The sequence below is a fragment of the Nanorana parkeri genome, unplaced genomic scaffold (genome assembly GCF_000935625.1).
Source record: "Nanorana parkeri isolate BGI_ZX_2015 unplaced genomic scaffold, ASM93562v1 scaffold1123, whole genome shotgun sequence".
Lineage (NCBI taxonomy): Eukaryota > Metazoa > Chordata > Amphibia > Anura > Dicroglossidae > Nanorana > Nanorana parkeri.
Window position 1 is genome coordinate 375102 of NW_017307391.1, and position 15316 is coordinate 390417.

At 45.8% G+C, this 15316-nt stretch overlaps 1 long non-coding RNA gene across 1 annotated transcript in view; it reads left to right on the forward strand.

The window, feature by feature from the left end:
- The window catches only part of LOC108796484, a 25934-nt gene that overhangs the window by 5395 nt on the left and 5223 nt on the right, over window positions 1-15316 (forward strand). Inside the window, exon 3 of the long non-coding RNA XR_001941806.1 lies at window positions 4089-4097. This is a non-coding gene — a long non-coding RNA (uncharacterized LOC108796484). The remainder of the gene's footprint in view (window positions 1-4088; window positions 4098-15316) is intronic.

Consider the following 15316-nt stretch of genomic DNA (forward strand, 5'->3'; position numbering starts at 1 on the left):
TTGTCTGTCTCCACGTTTTAGTCTCTGTGAACAGAATTATTGCGTTCCTGCAATGCCTTAAGCACGGTGAAAGGCCAAGTTTCTGCCCTGACCTTTCTTTTTCAGCGACCTTTGGCGTCAAATGCCTTGGTTCGCACTTTTGTTCAGAGGGTTACACGTATTGTTCCTCCTGTTCGGTCCCGCTTGCCGCCTTGGGATCTGAATTTGGTGCTTTCAGTGTTGCAGGAGTCTCCCTTTGAGGGAAGTCCCGCTTCTGAGTCTGTTCCAAACGGTTGCCTTTTTGGTGGCCATCACCTCAGTGTGTAGAGTTTCATAGTTGGCATCCTTGTGTCGTAAGTCGCCGTTATTGTTGCAGAATGTTCTGCATCCTTGAATGTTCTTCCTACCTAAGGTGGTTTTGGCGTTTCATCTGAATGAGGTTGCCTTCTGTATGTCCGAAGCCCGTTCATAGGAAGGAGAGAGCGTTGCATTGTTTGGACTTGGTTCTCGCTCTCCGCTTTTATTTGGAGGCTACAGTTTCCTTCCGTGAATTGGATTCCTTGTTTGCGATTGCGGAGGACCGCAATCGATCTCTCGATGGACTTGTAACACTATTGTTCAAGTGTATGCCATTAGGGGGTGTGAGGCCTCTTTTCCTATCACTGCCCATTCTACTGGGGCTGTTGGGGCAGCTTGGGCTTTTTGCCATAGAGCCTCTGTCTCTTAGGTTTGTAAGGCCGCTACTTGGTCTTCTGTTTACACCTTTGCCAAGTTTTATAAGGTGGATGTTTTGGTGTCTGCGGATGCTGGCTTGGGGCGCAAGGTTTTGCAGGCAGCCCTTTAGTGGGGATTCTGTTGGGGATATTGCAGGCTTTTTTTTTTTTTCTAAAAAACAGCTGTTACCGCCAACACACAACTCCCGATCTGTCACAGGAGGCTGAGCGGTGCCAGGAGGAGAGATACCGACTGCTCACAGCGCGTTCTACCTCCTGTGACAGCTTCTCTCATACCCGCTGGGACACAGAACAGCGCCCAGCGGAGAGGAGAGAAATCGGAGATGCACCACTATTTCGGCCAAAAAATGGCACTTTCGACATTTTCGGCCTATATATTTCAGCGGCCGAAATTTCGGTGCATCCCTAATAATAAATACCAAATATTTGTACATTTTAAATTGTTCCTTTTTGTGAAGCCGTAAAAATTGAAGTTACGCAAAACTGTAAATATGCAACTTGTGCTAAAAATAGAGAGGTTGATTTCACACCTATGTGTTGTAGTAGCGTCTGATCTGCAGTGCCTTTTGATAAAATAATGCAGACATACATTTTACAATAAAGCATGTTACAATGCACGGCAATGCATCGCAACGCTTTTCCACGCACTACTACACACGCAGTTGAATTAAAATAGTTTAAAATAGTTTAACTCCCCTCACTGCTGCTGGCATAAGACATACGGTGGAACAATACCTCTTCCAGCTGGCCAGGTTGGTATGCCTTACGTCGGTTGCATTTATTGCCTTATGCTGACAAGCCGCTGAAGTCAAAATCAGGGTAGGGTAAACCCCCCTCTATGTCTTCAATCTCTTTCTCTAGCTCAAAAGGGAAATAGCAGCAGTGATCTTTCCCTAGAGCCTCCTGACAGTAATGTAAAACAAATAGGCATAAAAAAATTGTTAAAATATTTTTAAAAGTAATAAAACATCATTCTCTCCACACATAATATACACATGTACCAGTGGGCGTGCATTATAGTATGTGTATACAGGGCTAAAAATTTCCACTCGCCCCCTCGCAATTGGCGAGTGAAAATTGCGTGGGGGCGAGTGGAAATTCATCGGGGGGCAGGGTCGCCGCCGGCAGGACGATGGGGGAAACTGCCACAGCTTCAGCAGCGGCGATCACCTCTCTGGTCCCCTCCCCCCAGCCTGCCTCTCCCACCTCCTGTGGGCAGCGCCACTATGTAAACTGCAGAGTAGCGCTGTCTGCATAAAGAAGCAACACTTTACCCCTCTTCCCCAAAATGCCGGGCTGTCCATGGAGTCACACCTGAGTGATAGCTCCCGCCAGCTTTCTTATCACTCCTTCCCGGCCGCTGCTGTACTGATCAGCTAGACTGCGTGCATTGTGAAAGTAGCAGCGCCGGAGTAGATAAATACCCGTCGTGCAATACAGACCCTCTCCTCATGTCACTGCTGCCATCAGGCCTAACATGCTCCATCCAGAAAGAGGGAGAGTCCGAGCAGGGCCCTTCTCTCCAGGGCCCAGGGGTATTTCATAGGACGGCTTTTGGGCTCTACACACTGACAGTGGTGTATGAGGGCAGCTACACTGCCTGCTTCCACTAAGGTGCAGGGCAATCTCTGGGATCACTCTGTCCTGCATCCTCATCTTCCACATGACCATCTTATGTGTAGCTGAATTGCTGGAGCACTACAACTCCCAGCATGCCAGGAGCTGGCAAGGATGCAGTTATCACAGAGGAGCGAAGTATCCAATCCCATTAAGTGTGTGTGTACGCCAGCTGCTGCATTTAATTGGAGCAAAGAGGATGGAGCGCAGGATCTGTTGCCGAGAGCAACCAATCAGGTTACATAATTCATTCATACACAAGCGTGATCAGTTTTGCCGACATGTAAACACACACATGCATCTATCTGATGAACAGTATCAGTCATTCCTGGCTCAGTGAGTGCACTCCTTTTAGTAGGCCTTCTCCTTTCCCACAATGCTTTAGGCCTCATTCACACAGCGTTTATTCGGGCCATATACATCCGTGTGGCGTGCAAGGCCGTATCGGTCCGTTCCCAGAGGGACAGGTGCTGCGTTTGATTGCACACAGCAGCCTGTTCTTCCCTATGGACATGGAGGACACCACCAGGAGAAGAGGGCACCTGAATCAGGTCAGCCATGTGCACTGTACGTCCCTGTTATTTCTGCCTTAAACCGCTTGACCTCTGCACTGTGCGTTGTTACTGATCTCTGTACTGTGCGTCACACTGCTGACCTTTGTATTCGGCATTACATCACTGACCTCTGTACTCACACATGAGCTGTTTTAACCACTTGCTGACCGGGGTGTTAAACCGCCTTCATGTCCAGGCCATTTCTCAGTATTTAGAGCTGTGGTACATTTATTCAGTCATGCAGCACTGTACTGAAATTAATTGTATGCCATTTTTTTGGGGACACATAGTGCTTTCTTTTGGTGCTGTTTAATCGCCACTGGGGTTTTTATTTTTTACTATTTAATGAAAAAAGTACCGAAAATTTTGAAAAAAAAACTGTTTTCCCTACGTTATGCTATAAAACACTTATTACCCAGTTTTTTGGTAAAATATCAAAGATGGGGTCACGTCTGGTAAATAGACATCAAACATGTCAAGCTTTAAAATTGCGTGCGCCCGTGAAATCGCAAAAAAACTACCATACTTCAAATTGGCCATAGGCCACGTTCAAAAGCTTTTACCACTCATCAGTTTAGTGTTATCAGTGATTAATGGCCCTAGAAATATTGCTCACACTCCGACGCCCGCGGCGATATGTAACGTGTGGCATAATTATTGTTTTCGCACGTAGGCGCACCCGATGCGTATTTACGTTTATATGTGGGAGCAGGGGGACTTACATTTTTTTTAAAATTCTTTTTTATTATGAGCCTTTTTTTTTGTAATATGTGGCTCATTTTTTTTTTTTTACACTTAACGTTATTGCGATCACATAGGGGGGCTAATAATCCCCCTATGTGATAGCCAATATACAATGTCAGGTCCTCTTTACGGGGACAACAGGGGTCTCTAAGACACCTAATGTCACCTTGGGACCCCCAAAGAAGCTGATGAAGAGATCTGCTATAGCAGCCAGAGAAAACACAACTAAAGGCGGAAATGATGTAATACACTTCACTTCCTCCTTTAGGCTGGGTTCACACCTGGGTGTTTTTCAGCGCTGATCGAACGCCCAAAGGGCGAAATACTACTTGAGCTTTCAGCCGTATTTCAGCGCGTCTCCATTTCACTGCATTATCGGGATTTCGTAAACGCGTGTTTTCCGTGCGTTTCGTGGGCGCAAAATCGTGCGAAAGCTGATCTCTCCTCTTTCTTAGTATAGATAGCCGCTGTTCCGGTTCCGGACCTGCAGGGGGGACAGCGGAGCCTGGGATAACTGGCGGGGGGGGAAGCATTGTACGTCGTAATACAGCCGAACGCTTGTATGTAACAGCCGGTAAAAAAAATTACAAACAGGCGTGTCAACCTGCCGGGAAGCAACCGCCGTCCGCTCGTGTATTTACATTGGGCGCATAGCAAGCGGTTTACTAGGGATGCACCTAAATGAAATTTTCCCCAGTCATCTTCCAGGACAGCCATCGAGATATAGGCTCCGCCTGCCTGCAAAGAGACGTTAGCCGGGCACCATGTGGCCGTGGCCTCGGACAACGCCGCAGCAGTGGCCTACATAAACAGGCAAGGGGGCACGCGCTCGCACGGCCTCATGCAGTTGGCGACGAATATTCTAACTTGGGCAGAGCACACCCTCCTCTCGCTGACGGCGAGGCATATCAAGGGCAGCCTGAACGAGTTGGCAGATTCGCTCAGCAGGACGGAGCTGCACAGGTCAGAGTGGTCTCTGAACGCAGGAACGTTCGCATGGATCACCAGCTTGTGGGGCTGTCCCGAGCAAGCAGGCGGAGCCTATATCTCGATGGCTGTCCTGGAAGATTCCTGGAAACAGAGTTATCAGGTAATCAACTCATGTTTTTAGACATGACTAAAATGGGTTTTTTTCCCCCCAACCTTTTTTAAAATTCTTTTTACAATTTTTTTTTTTATTTTCACTGTTAGGGATATGGGGAAATATCCCTTTTTAAAACCGAAAGATTAAGGACACAGAGTCCTAAATCTTTTTCTGCAGCCCCTGTTATGAATGAACAGGAAGCCTCTATACAGAGTGCTCCTGTCCATTCATAAAGTGTGGTGACAGTATCAGTTACTATGTCCACAATCATGGAAGCACAGCCCTGCTCAGCATGTTGATAGCTTCTCTCCTCCCCGATGGGCGCTGGTCTGTGTCCCCTTCGAGCCCTGCTGCCGACACAGGCCGGGGAGGGGAGAAGCTAGGGATGCACTGAATTTTCAGCCACATTTTGCCTATAGTACCATTTTCAGCCCAAATGTTTCTGGCAAAATTTCAGTGCATCCTTAGTTGTAACAACACATCCCATGCTTGTTTTTTTAATTTTTTTTAACATTTCCGTTTTCACTTATTTTGTTTCTTGATTTGCTTTCATGGGTGTAATAAAAATAAATAAAAAAAGTCACTGACCACCAATGTCATGCAATTGTTTTGGGGGGATTTAAAGTCCAGTGATCACCAATGGGTGTTTTTTTTTTTTTTTTAATGACGCTGACTACCAATGGTTGTTGGATTGTCTTGTGCGGGGAGGGTCTAATGTGTTTTTTGTGTTTTTATCCATGACATCTAACCTAGCAATTTCAATACAATTTCAACTTTCTTCCACGAATAATTGAAGAATTGAACTTGGCTTCATTGGGTGAATATGAAGTGTGTTTCCACTTTTACAGTTAAATTTGCGGAAAACCAAAATATGTTTTAAATTATGTAAAATATTGTAAAAAAATATACTGTTTCTTCCCTTTTTAGCTGTTTTTATTTGGTGAAGGCCTTTGTGCAGATCCCAAGCTACACTGAGCAGTTTGAAAGTGAAAGAGGGTGATACTGCTGGACAGACTGAGCTTGTTCTCATTAACATATAGTGCTCCAAAGTTTTTAACCTTTTGTTAGATATTGTTCACATCTAGCTTATAACTGTTAATGAAATTTGCCAGCATAGGACCGGGTTAATTTCAGCAAACATAACCTCCCACAGCCTCCTCTTTAACATTGTATGGGGGGGAGGCGGGGAACTAGGTAGGATTTTTAAGCAAGAAAAAAACCACTTAAAGTGACATTAAACCCTCAGATTTTTCAACATAAACCAATACTGTAATGTGTGCCTTACTGTAATGCATGGTAGTTTCCCTTCTCTTTGCTGCTCTTTTTAAATCCTGTATCTCTTCTCACGCTTTGTGAGAACTTCCCTTTGCAGCTGAGTGCCTCTTCCTGTAGTGCTGGCTCAGGTTGCAAACCTACACACAGACATCATGTATCCATTTCAGAGACAGTCTGCTGCAAAACAGAAGTTCTGCCCAGCATGATGAGAACAGATACAGATTTAAAAGGAAGAGCAGCAAAGAGAAGGGAAACAACCATGGATTACAGTAAGGCACACATTACAGTATTGTTTTATGTTAAAAAATCTGAGGGTTTCAAGTCACTTTAAAGTAAGCAGAATTTAAAACTTTTTTTTTCTTTTTTATCCTTTTATATCAGTGGTTCTCAACCTGTTTAACCTCGGGACCTTGGCCATAAAGTCGCGACCCAAGTCGCACTGCAATGGAACATGGCATTAGGGTATTGCGTGTTTCTGTGCGGGTGTACGAACTGTGGGTGTTAGGTGCGTTTGGGGTACCATTCAAACGAATGACACCTCCCACACCAGAAAGCAGGGTAGGTGTGATTGCGTGGTACAGTTTAACGCGCTGTACTAGTGTGAACGGGCCCTCAAAAACACTGACATACATACACAGACAGACAGACATTCTCACACACACACACATTTTGTTTAAGGTCCACTCAGTCTCCCCACCTTACGTGAACTGGAGTAAATCCTCAGCCTGGGGTCCAGTGTGGGCTGCTGTGCTGTGACGGAGCTCAATCCATATGTGTATTGCTTGTACAGCTCCCTTAGGCACCCTGTAGAGGTATGGGGAGCCAGAATGTGACGTCACTCCGGTCCAGGCACCTCTACATGGTAAGTGAGGCACGAGAACTGACAGTGCTGTGCTAGGAGAAGGCAGAGGAGCCTTTCACCTAGAAAAGTGAAATGCATGCAGCGACCCACTGAACACAGGGTTGCGACCCACTTTTGGGTCACGACCCACCAATTGAGAACCAAGGTTTTATATTGAACAAAATAAAAGAACATAGTAAATATCACTGAAAGAAAGCTCTATCTTTCTAAAAAAAGATAAAAAATGAATTTGGGTATAGTGTTATATAGTGGAGAACTTCTACTTCAGTTCCCTCCTCTTCTGATTGACAGCAGGCACTAGGTGGGTGCAATAGCCAGCCTGCTATTGTAATTTAAAATAACCAATAGGAGGCTTGCTATTGCTCCCAGCCACTGCACGCTGTATTTACATTCAGCTGCCTCAGCAGGCAGCTGTCATTTTCCAGTGAAGTCTAATAGACCCCCTAATGCCACCTTTTAAAGAGAACCTGTCATCTCAAAATGTGCTATCACAGAATGGGCTTGCGAGCCCCTCCCTCCCATGTGATAGCAATGAAGTAAAAAAGCAGAGGTGCACCGATATGGATTTTAAAACCGAAATTAAAAACAAAATGTCAGACCGAAACTGAAAATGTTTTTTATTTTAACTTTTTCAACTTTCTTTTTTTTTGTGAGAAAACAGTTTATTGTTTTACACGTTTTAAGTACAAACAGTGCATCCTATTCGTGCCCAAAAAAAGAAAAAACATGGGCACTAGGCATAGAAATGCAGTTAACAAAACAGTGAACAGCAAGGGAAATTAAAAATAAAAGGGAAACATTAACACAGTACAAGTGGAGGGGAGCGTTTTCCAAGGTAGCTCACCTAGCGAGACAATGCACCCTATATATCATACATGGCTAAGACTCGGTAATAAGAGAAAAATAATAAAAGGTTTGATCCAGTGGTGGGATGTGGGACAGCCCATAGCCAGGTAACATAACATTGACACAAATATATCCATGTCCCATAGAGAAGACTAACAAGTCCCCAAAATCGTATGCATCCGTATCTACAGCAGAATCAGTACATTCCAACCAGCTTTCCCAGACTTTGTGAAACTTATCTGGACATCCTCTGTGGACATGTGTCTTGGTACAAGGGTAAGTTGTCATTAACCAGTTTCTTCCAGAAAGCCATAGTCGGAGGAGCAGGCTTCTTCCAGCACATAGCAATAGCCTTGCGGGCATAGAACAAAGTTAGGCCTAAAAGTGTGCGTTCAGAGTTGGTTGGAGCTAACTCCTCCACCAACCCCAGAAGGCACACGTTCGGCGACAGGGTCAGAGATAGAGAGGTGACCCTTGAAATGTAATCTATGCTGACCAGTTGCGTAGGCAGGAAATATTTATAAAAGTCCGGGAGCGCCAGAAACAAATTTTAACATTCATCTGGCACCCTCTAAGACCCAGAGTACCCAAATCCACGTTATATAAGCATAAAAAAGATGGAGGGATAGGCCTACCTAACATATTACTTTACTATCAGGCTTCTCAACTATTGCCCCTAATCACTATGCATCGGGAGACCAATACCCCTCTGTGGACTATGCTGGAACTCCCAGACTGTTCCCCAACCCACTCTCAGCTCTCCCGTGGTTACCACCCAATCAGAGACCCCCTACCCTTAGCCCCCTTATGAGACAAGCCCTAAAAGTGTGGGATTCCCTAAAATACTCAGCGGCATTAATGTCCCCTCACATGCCCCTTCTCCCTATCCTTTCTCAACCTTTGTTCCCCCCGGCATGTACTAACCCGGAGCAATTTAAATGGTGGAGCGCCAATGGGTTTATTAGGATTCATGATCTATTCAGTCACACTGCTATCCCCACATGGTCATACCTTAAAGAGCACAAACAAATCCCTGACGTGGAACTATTCCGTTATCTACAAATACGACACTGGGCGTCTTCATTACAAGAACGGAGACCCTCGAACAGACCCCTCACTAGCTTTGAGCATATATGCCTCCACTCCCCTGACGGACCCAAACAAGTGTTGCTAATATATTCCACGCTCAACTCCCTGAAGCGCCTTGACCTGCACACTTACCCTGCAAGGTGGTCTACTGACCTTAATCTTACTTGGACTGAGGAGGACTGGGGCAGGGTATGGAGGAACATCTCCCAATGCTCCTTTAATGTCACCAATATGGAAGTAGCTTATAAGGTTATGTTCCACTGGTACCTGGTCCCCACCCGCCTAGCCAAAATATACCCATCCTTGTCCACTGCCTGCTTCCGGGGGTGCACCATCCCTGGCGACATGCTCCACACCTGGTGGACGTGCCCGTTTGCCTCACAATTTTGGACTAGAATCTTTCGCTTACTCTCCAGTCTGTTTCACACCCGCATTCCCAAGGATCCCACCCAAGCTCTGCTACATAATACCATACCTGGTCTAACCACCTCCCAAAGATCACTAGCACATCAGATCCTCTTGGCAGCCAAATTGACCTTAGCAAATAACTGGAAAAAACAAATCCTGCCATATCGCGAGTTTACTTCTAGACTAGATAATATTATGACTAACGAAAGATTATCCAGTATTCTAAAAGATACACATGCCAAGTTCTTACTGATATGGGAACCTTGGGTGCTATATCAACACCCGGATCTAAGCGGGGACACCCTTAGACTTCTATGAGAGACTGCTATTTAGAAATTGGGAGTGCCTCTAGTTAAAATGGGCAGTTGCTCTACTGACCTAATCATCACCATAACCAGCTGTAGCATCACACCGATGGAACCCAATCCACCCCCTTTTCCCTGCTCTTCTTCCCTCTGACCCTTTTCTAAAACCTACCTATGATAACTTTTTGTTAATAGGGACAGACATAGAGCAATGGTACCCACTTTGGACTTTTATGTGCCTTATAATTTGCATACGTTGCTTGTATTGTACCATATATGTATTGTCCCTTTTCCTTGTGAAAACCGAATAAAATATATTGTTACAAAAAAAAAAGTCCGGGAGCGCTAGGCCACCCTGGAGAGTGGGGCGAGTCAAGGTCGTGAGTTTATATCTTGGAGGCTGGGAGCCCCACAAGAAGGAGGAAACCAGTTGATTCATTTGATGAAAATAGGATTTAGGAATCAATATAGGGGAATTACGGAAGATATATGTCAACTTGGGCAATAGCTTCTTTTTTATGAGATTAACTCTGCCCAAAAGGGACAATGGTAGGTTCGCCCATGCCTTCAGTCTCATATCACTCAAAATCGGAAGAACGTTAAATGTGAGGAATTTCTGAGGCGATCCAGAGATCACCACACCCAGGTATGTAAAAGAGTCCACCCAGGACAGTTGGGAAACCATCCTGGGTATAGACCTAGCGTGAGCGTCAATGGGGAACAGTATGGATTTGTGCCAATTGACCCGTAGACCCGACACAGCAGAAAATGCAGTCGGCACTTCAGGGCACCTTGCAATGAGGGTCAAGGATCATTGAGAAATAAGAGCAGATCGTCCGCATATAGCAACACTCTCTCCTCCAACCACCCAACTCTAAGCCCCCTGATACAGGGAGATATCCGCAAAGCTTCTGCTATGGGTTCCATGGCTAAGGCAAAGAGAGTGGACGATAGCAGACAACCTTGCTGAGTACCCCTACAAATAGAAAAGTGTCTAGACAATTTATTACACAACTTTATAGGAGGCCACAGGGCTATGGTACAACAGTTGAATCCAGCGAGTAAACTCCAGGGGAAATCCCATTTTGTCCAATACAGCCCATAAATAGGACCATTCCACCGTATCGAATGCTTTTTCTATATCAAGAGACCCCACCACCCTAGTTCCGGTATTGGCATGGGATGCATGTAGATTGGTGAATAGGCGACGTAGATTAACGTCAGCGGATCTACGAGGCATGAAGCCCATTTGGTCCGTGTCTATCAGACTATCCGTCAGCTCGTTAAGACGCACACTAAGGATCTTAGTTAAAATCTTTACATCACAATTGAGTAGTGCGATAAGCCTATAAGAGGCACAGTCAGTCGGGTCCCTAGGCGGTTTATGGATCAGGATGACATGAGCCCCGTTCATAGAAGGCGGCAGGCTGGAAGTTTACATCTCGCATAAACGAGGGACCAGTAAACCCGCATGTGTCTTGTAAAATTCCATAGGGATCCCGTCCGGGCAGGGTGTTTTACCATTAGGAAAAGAACGGATGGCAGCAAGACCCTCGAGGTCTGCGATAGGCTTTACCAGAAAGCTGCGCTGACTGTCAGCCACCCCAAAGCTACAGTGTCCAGCAGAGGCCGCAGGTCAGGAGACTGGGCATTTGTCGGTAGTGAGGATGAATAAAGGAAGGTATAATAATCCCGAAATACCTCAAGGATAGCAACTGGGGAGGTGACGAAGGCATCAGGAGCAGAGCTTAGCAACCACCGTTTGGGGCCGAGCCGCCTGAGATAACATAGCCAGCAAACGCCCATTTTTATCACCAATTTCAAAAAAGGACTGTTTACGTTTATATAGGTCAGTTCTTGTTATGTCCGCAAGATGTAACTTAAGTGTGCGTCTGGCAGACATAAGAGAGTCAAAATTAGCAGGAGTTGGGGAAGATACATATTTAAGAGACAATCATTCTCTGTAGATTGAAGCGCGATAGTACGGGCAGACTCCTCGGCTCTAATAGCCTTCTGAAGGGACATGTAGTCACCCCTTATATAAGCCTTAAATTAGGGATGTCCCGATGCCACTTTTTCAGGCCCAAGTACAAGTACTTCCCCTCATGTACTTGCTGATACCAATTACCGATACTTTTTCTTAAAGTGACAGGTGACTTTAAATGATCCATAGTACAACTACATGTTATGTACTATGGATCATGGTTTAACCTATTCATGTTAGCAGGGGAGAATTGTAACTCTATTGCTGGAGTGTATTGGAGGTGTGTGCTGTATATATGTACTACATATACATTACACACGTCCAGTACACTATAGCAATAGATTTACAGCCAGCCCTGTCCCAACTTCCCTCACTCACAGTTTCACTCCGATCCCTGTTGCCTCACGCAATGCCTCTTGTAGTCGGCCCTGGGCAGGATCGCTGCATCGCGTCTCAGCTTGTGGGAGGCGCTCGCAATTCTGCCCTGCTAACATGAAAAGGTGACATCATGATCCATAGTACATATACAGTACACATGTCCAGTACACTGCAGTAATAGAATTACAATTATCCCCTGCTAACATGAATAGGTTAAATCATGATCCATAGTACATAATATGTACATAACATGTAGTTGTACTATGGCTCATATAACCCATTCATCTTAGCAGGGAATCATTAACTCTATTGCTGCAGTGTACGGGACATTTGTGCTACTTTACATATAGAATGCAGTGCAGCAATAGATATACAATTCTGCACTGCTAACATGAATGGGTTAAAAGATCCGTAGTACAGGGCTACATATTATGTACTATGGATCATTTAACCCATTCATATTAGCAGGGGATAATTGTAAATGTATTGTTGCAGTGCATTCTATATGTAGTATATAGTACATGTACATATACTACACTGCAACAATACATTTACAATTATACTCTGCTAACATGAATGGCTTAAATGATCCCTAGTACAGGGCTACATACAGATCATCTAATCCATTCATGTTAGCAGAGTATAATTGTAAATGTATTGTCTGCACTGTATTAGCAGTGTGTACTCTATATGTACTCTACTGTACATATAGAGTATATACTGCTAATACAGTGCAGACAATACATTTACAATTATACTTGTTTAATAGTGCCCCCCAATCTGCCCTCACTCACTGTGTTCGAACACCGGAAAGAGCAGCGACGAGTCAGCGCTGGTCCGGTGGGAGGAGCTCCAGGTGGGGTTCTAATTTAGCTGGCCAGAGGTGCCAGCTAATGCTCCTCCCACCTGGAGGAGCTCCTCCCACCGGACCAGCGCTGACTCACCGCTGCAGGGTTTTTTTTCTTACCTCGCCCAGCGTCGAGTCACTGCTGCTTCGGTGGGCGGTTCTCCGAGCGGGGTCATCTGGCAGTCTCCGGCCACATAAACCCTACCTGGAGCGCCGCCCACCGGAGCAGCAGTGATGCGACGCTCTGTGAGGTAAGTAAGAGAAAAAAACAAACTATAGCGCAAGCTTCGGCGCTATGTACTTGTCAAAATGCCCTGTACCAGACCCGATTCCGATGCTAGCATCGGTATTGGGACATCCTCACCTTAAATGCATCCCATACAATAGCGCAGGGCTCAAAATTTCAAGTCCTGAGCTACTAGCCAGGCCTTAAGAGTCACTAGCCACCAGTTGCCCCACCTAACCCTTAAGGCCGTGACACACTGCACGCGAAGCCGTGCAGAGCGAAGCAAAGCTATCTGGCACGGAGCTTTGCGTGCAGTGTGTGAGCTGAGTGCAGTCAGATGATTGACCGCACCTTCAGCCAATCGGCTTGTGCTTAGCAACTGGCCAGACGTCTCATCCCATTGCGCCGGTTTATACGCGCAAGCCGATTGGCTGAAGTTGAAATTGTTCATCTCGGCACGCTCAGCTCCGTGAGCTCTCACCAGCTGAGGTGCCCAGGAGAAAATTACATGACACACTGCTCGCAAAGGCAGTGCTCCACCGCTCCGCGCTGCTTTGCGTGCAGTGTGTCACCGGCTTAACCCTGCCCCGGCCTTAACTCCGCCCCTAAACGCACCCTCTTAAATAATCTTATGATAATTCTTATCTTATGATATTTGCCGCTTGTAAACTGCAGATTAGGAATTCCTGCTGCAGGAAAACGCAAGTTCCTGACACAGGAATCTATAATCACACCTGAAATATGCTGTAGGTGTGAATGGGGCCTAATATACACATACACTAAAGGTGCCCATACACCTGACGGGAAAAGTAATTTTTGGTTACAGCCTGACAAATTCGGCTGCAGGATGTGTGTTGTGGTGCCATTCATTTCAGTGTCACCCCAAACGTGCCTCCCATCTGCAGTGTGATTGCCTGCACTGGAAGGCACGGTACTGCAATGCTGTGCATTCCAGTGCCGTGCGATTGCAAAAAATGTGCATGCAGTTTTATTCTGAAGTAATCGGCCAACCAATCGATTATGAAAATAATCGTTAGTTGCAGCCCTAAAGCGTAGAACATTCTGCATCCATTACTTAGAGATATGTCTAAGGAATATAAAAGATCTAAGAACCAAAAATGTATTCCTAAATTTTGCAACAAATAGAGGAAGACGCCTGATTTACTTTTATCTTTCATAAATCTCTAAAGATACAAATCTATTCTTAAGGGTATTTCTACTTTTGCAGCCAAATTAGGATAATGCATAGCATTACAAGAAAAGTTAAAAATAAAGTTTTTAAAAATTGCAGTTTACTTTTTTCGATGATGTAGACATTGAGTGGAATTCATGGAAATTGGAGCAGACAATCTGGAGAATTTGGCCATGGCAACCCATCATCTTCTTTCTTTCATTTTCAAAGCTTAAAGGAGAACTATGGGGTTAAGGCTTTTCCCCATAGTTCTCCTTAGGGTAACGGGAGGACACAAACTAGCGTCTTCCCGTCACCCTAGGCTCAGTATACCGCGAGTAGCTCGCGGTATACTGAGACGCCGCAGTACACCGCGAGCTGCTCGCAGTATACTGAGACGCTGAAGCGGATCCCGACAATTATGCCGGGATCCGCCCAGCTGCGTGACTGACAGCTGGCTCTGCCTATCTAGAGGCAGAGCCAGCTGTACCCGCCCCCTCCCCCGTCCGTTCCGCCAGTCAGCGCTGGCGGATTGGAGCGGGGAATCCAGCCCCTCCCCTGTCCCCTGAACTCCAGTATGTGTTCGCTCTCCTCCCGATCTACTGAGCCGACCTGTGACAGTCTCATTGTCACAGGTCGGCTACAACTATGAGGTGAGTGAAAAGTGAAAAGTTCTCCTTTAACTGATCCAGATTCTGTCTGCTCCAGTTTTTATGCATTTCCCTCATTGTATACAGGGGTGTGGAATTCCTATCGCCCGACGCCCGGGACATGCAGTTTCGGGCGCCGGGCGAGTAGTTTTTTTGTACACTTAGTCCCGCTCCGGACAAGCAGAGCTAAGTGTACAGTGTGGAGCCGCTGCTCGTTTTCAAGTGATCTGATCATTTATCAGATCACTTGAATGAAACGAGAAGCGATTCTGTCCACACCGCGCCCCTCCCCCCCCTGTGCTTTTCGTGATCCCCCTCTCCTCTGGCCGACCCGAGACCACGGAACATGAGCTCACCATAGAGCCCGCAGAGCAGACGAAAAACTTCAGTTTTTCATCTGCTCTGTGTTATCACTGAGACTGTGGCGCTGTGATCACAGCGCCACCTGTCTCAGCTGTCAGGAACTACACAGAACATCAGTTCTGTGTTGGGAGGGCAGGTTCCATAAAGAGAACCTGTCACCTCCAAACTATCACTTAGAGGATTTTAAATCCCCATGTGAT